The sequence below is a fragment of the Limulus polyphemus genome, unplaced genomic scaffold, assembly GCF_000517525.1.
Source record: "Limulus polyphemus unplaced genomic scaffold, Limulus_polyphemus-2.1.2 Scaffold4127, whole genome shotgun sequence".
Lineage (NCBI taxonomy): Eukaryota > Metazoa > Arthropoda > Merostomata > Xiphosura > Limulidae > Limulus > Limulus polyphemus.
Window position 1 is genome coordinate 37574 of NW_013669737.1, and position 5479 is coordinate 43052.

Below are 5479 nucleotides of genomic sequence, written 5' to 3' on the forward strand. Positions count from 1 at the left end.
AAATCCAAAGTACAATTTAACTACTAAATTTAAAGTATCATTTAACTCAATTTCAGGCTATTTGAAATTCTAATTCGTAACAATTGTAAATAAAAAATATTTTCATCTTGTTTTTAACATTGTGTTCAGTCTTTTTTCAACTCAAATAAAGTTGAAAATTCACATTTAATTGTGCATTACATTTTATGCCGTTCCTCTTGTTACTGCCGTAGCTATTCTTATCTGTAAAGTAATCAGTTCATCTTACAATACTACAGAATAAGATAATTAATATTAACTTTCAATCAGAGCAAGCAACTTACTTCGAGTGAAACTGCTTCCCAGTGGCACAACGGTATGTCTGCGGACTTACAACGCTAGAATCCGAATTTCGATACCCGGATGGGCAGAGCACAGATAGCCCATTGTGTAGCTTTGTGCTTAATTACAAACAAACAAACAAAACAATCGAGTGAAACTAAAAATCTGGTAATTAGTAATTTAATTAGCTAATTAAATATACTATTCTTACTAATAAATATTAGAACGCATTATTTCACTAGTTGGATACTCCCACTGGTAACAATATTTGTGATTTCAATTTTCGTGCTGAAACTAGGATTTATGTCCAGTTTTCTGTTTTACTTTTCTGTGATTTGTGTTATTCTTAACTGTTGTGTTGTACAAGCTTTGAATTGTTTACAAACGGAATTGGTATTTTCCACAAGACAAAGGACTTATGAGCAAAGGGACGAGTTCATTGTTAAAGGTAGATCACAGTCTGATAGAGGGGCAAGGTCTAGGAGAAGTTCTCTCCTGGACATAAGCCTTTTAACATTGATGCAAAGGGCCGTGTCCACAGGCTTAATATGGCTGCACCTTTAAGGATGGGAGCTACAGTCTGAGATCTCCAGAGCTTTTGACCAGGTTTTATCATTCACTTCAGAGCTTAGTGCGCAGAAACACTAATGTTTGGTGTAGTGACGTGTAAGCTGGTAGTCTTGAGACTAAGAGGGTGATCTGTAGAAAACACCCAAACTCTCACCGATTAGGGCTGCTTAAGCCTAATCCTCGTTCTATCTACTTAATATTTTCTTTTAATCGATCTTTATATGACATTGTTATTTTACTTTATCAATACTCAAGATAGTTTCCTTCGGAATCTCTTTCTTTTTTTAAACAAGACCTCTTTAACCTCTTCATATCTAACATCCTAGTTTCTTGTTGCACTTGCAATAATGCATTGAAAACTCATCACAACAGTTTCAGATTGTCGTGTTTTCTCACACTTAACTTTACTTGGTAATTCCTAGTTTCCTCATAATGAACAAAAATTTACCTTTTGAAAGCACTCGTGGCACCTACATATCAGTTGGCTGGCAATACGGGACAATGAACAATAATTTTACTGATAATTTTCCAGTTTTTTTATCTTTTTTGTCTGAAAGTTAAAAGTTTTTCGTGTCTCCCCCTTGGACCCCAGTGACTCAGCGGTAAGTCTGAAGTCTTATTACACTAAACACTGAGTTTTGACACCTGCTGTGGACACAGTATAGAAAGCCCATTGTGTAGTTTTGCAATTAACTAAAAACAAACCTCTTTTCATGCGTGGTGTGAATTATTTTTTTACCGGGAACTAATTAATGGTCGGAGATCACTGATTCCAGGCTCTAGATTTATTCCACGAGGTTGAACGGTATTTAAAGTAGATTTTCGACCATTATAACGACACTGCACAATCACCTTCTGGACTTTTGAGATTAATTAACGATTTCAGTGATGTATGGTATTGTGGTAGCTCAAGGATATGCCTAGCTGACAGTCGCCACTCGATCTCCGATATGAGATTCATAGATATAATATGCAGAAGAAAAGGTGTAATGATTCGATACCGATGAAAAGAAAAAAAAAAACAAGTCAAAATAAGAACAGAAAATTTCATTTTTCATGATAAAGTAACTTACACTATACTGGTGATTGTCTGAGTGATAGAACTATTGCAAATAAAGCGAATGTAGGTAAATGTTGAAATTTTGACAGAAACACACACAATCATCAAATAGAAACACGGTAAAATGGGGAAAAACCTCAAGGTGAGTTTGACTCTTCCAAAAAGACAAATTGAACATCTCAAATGTCAAAGCGAATCTCTTTCTTTGAAACTTGCATGCGTTTAACACCTTTCCTCTGCAGCTGACCAATCATAAAACAGACAATGGCATGTGAAAGTACCCCCGCTTTATATGACAGTCGCAAGATATCCTCTAAACACGAGATCAAAGATAATAATATGCTACCATTCTACAAAACTGTAGATAAGTTAAATTATGTTAAGACAATGCCACTTACTTGAATTTGCATGCTGTTAAAAGATGCATTGATGTCCAGACTGATTATTTTGTTAACATAACTGCTGCAGCAACTGTTCAAAATTTAATAAATAATCTTCAGATTTAAACCTTTTTTGGTGGAATGTCAACTTTTAAACTAATGCAGATTTTTCTATGCCCATTAAAACATAGTAAGAAATATAATATGACATTATCAGGATGATTTATAAAAAAAATCCTTTTGTTAAGTTTTCTAAACGTCTTTTAATTTTACTACTTGATAATTTCTATGTCTTAAAAGCCTTTAATTATTTGTGTGTATTCATATTATTGAGTAAATTATTGTAAGAAGGAAATTGTAGAAATCCTCCTTAGCCATCCCGTTGAGCACTGGTGGGTTTATCTGTTTCACATTACCACAATAATTACATGGTGATGCACAAAGTACCTCTGACTATTTTTTTCTACTGTTTTTAAGTTGAGAGACTGTTGAACATTTAGGAGTGGCCGTCGTCTTCTTCCAAAATTCCAGAGACACGAGCATTCTGAAAAGTGCAGCATTCTTGGACAAAGTATATTGAAGAATGTCATGATGCATTGGAATGCGCATTGTCATTGTATTCCACATCATCCTCAGTTTCCAGATGGGATATAATCGATGTGCTTCGCCAACAAGGAAGGTATTTTCTAACTTCAAAATCTACTAGATCATGATGAGACACTAACTGCCCTTCAGATGGCAATGTGGCATTATCACCACTCTCTTAGCCACAGGCAACTTAAACCTGTTCTTTATAACACAAAGACTTGTTATGGAGTAACGTGGAGTGCCCTATAGACCACTTCGGGAAATCTTAGGATGTTCAATGCTACAACGGACAGTCTTTACTGCCTTATGTATTGCATGCAGGAAGCAACCTTTAGATGTCGTGTAACAGAAAACTGGGTTTTCCTATCTTCCCCGAGGACGAAGCAAGAGCATGACATACTTCTCATAATGTCTGAAAAAAAAGCCTTGGATCTACGATAATTTCTTTCCTAGTCCTTCCAGTATTCTTTAATCAAGTCCTAATTTCAACCACAGCTTCTTCCTTTCCACCATATGACATACATGGTCCTCAGTGCTTAAGTTATGGGTGATCTTAAGTACTATTCACATCAATCACATTTTTAGTACCGGAATGTAAAGAGAAGCATATTTAAAACCAACTCTACATTAAACAAATATTTAGCTGCCACCTGTAACTATATAACTAGTTTGTGGTATTCAGGTTTACTGATAACCATAAGATAAAAATCAAGTAACCACAAAATGCAAGTTCTGGAAATATTAATATATACATGTATTAATATGAACATGAAAAGCAAAAGAAATGAAAGAGCACAAGAAAACAAATAATTAAATATCTTTATTCATAAATAGTGTTTCTAAGTTTGGTACTTACTGGTCAACTTGTATTTTCTGTAGCGACAACTTTTCACTAATTTATGGGGTAAAGAGAAAAGAAAATTTCCTAAAATACTCACACAGGACAAGGAACAAAGAAAAAAATTTGAATGTCTGCTTAAAACCAACACAGAAGAAAGAAAAATTAAATACGACACTTTCAAGTAAGACCAGGGCACTAATGTAGTATATTGTTGTATTTTCAGATGAATTGATTTCCCTTTAAGTATCAGATAGTTAGACCTACAAATAACGGCACATATGGAGAGTAATCTGTGTTTAATAAATTGACTGGAGTCCATATTGCATGAGAAATAAATAGATTAGACACATTTAAAGGATAGTGTAAACAATATTTAGATAAAACAGTGCATATGTGTAGAACAACCTTCCCTACTGAATCAATGAATAGTCAGCTTTTCGTCTCTCAAAATAAATCTCTGCTGAACTAGTCATGATGAAAACCAAGTATAATTTAACAAAGAAAACACGCCTGTACTCAACAGGTAAACTCGCTTTCTTTTTCCATTTGATAGGGTCACCTTGTAACCTTTGCTCTCTCAAAGCATACATTGGTTGTAGCACTTAGACAAAGGATATTACAATGCTAATCCTTTCAACCCACATATTTTATATTACTGCAATGTCCTCTCAGGCATAATGGCCATTATGTACTATAGAGAACACAGAGACAAAGTAATTATAACAAGGGAACCTCAACCATTTTTTGGATCATGTATTTATGCTAAAACTGCGTGGAAACTAACTAAAACAATTTTTTAATTCCTTATCACTAAAGCAAATAGAAAGCTATAGGATATGCCTGCATACACACTTTTCCTCCCTTTCCTGTTTCAAGACTGTCCTCAAGTCAACAATTAAAAGTTAATTATAAAACCAGTAACAGTTACTCTTACAACATAGTTAAGAAGCACGGTAACTTTACTTCATTCCTGACAACAAATACATGCAACATTGACAGTATTGCCTGTAACAATGAATTATAACTTATTACACGAAGTAACCTTTAAATTAATTTGTCTATTAGATAAACTCTTATTCGAGAAAGAGTGTTGACTATAATTCCAAATTTAATGCGTGTATTTACACGAAATGTGGCAAGCTTTTAGTCAAATGCACAAGTCTGTTATATACAAAAAATTAGATGTGTTACAAACGTATTTGTGCTGAAGATAAATCTGTGAATTACAGACATCAGTCTGGCTCGGACTCTGACAAGTCAGAGTGCAAAGTGATTTTCATGTCCATTTTTAATTTGTTTATTGCATTTGCATAATCTCTGGAGTGCATATGTACTGTGTTTTTTTTCAGTATTCATGTATATTGTTTACTGATATTTACTTCTATTTTACTATCAATTGTCGTTAAATGAGCAGTTTAGGGTAAAATGAATAGATGATAACTCTGACATCAAATACGTGTACACAATTGAATTGCATTCTGTAAAAGGTCATGGCATGCACAACTTGACCACCACCTGTGCACATAGGGTTAACAACAATTTAAAAATGCAATTCATTATGATAATAAAATAAAATACCTTTGTATCTTAACTATGACTTAAAATACAGTACAATGAAGGAAAACCCTTGAAAACACAATTTAAAACACACTACATAATCAAATAACCTTTAAATAATGTAAGGATATACTACTAACAAAATATAAAACAAAAACTGCTTAACATTGAAATACCTTCAAC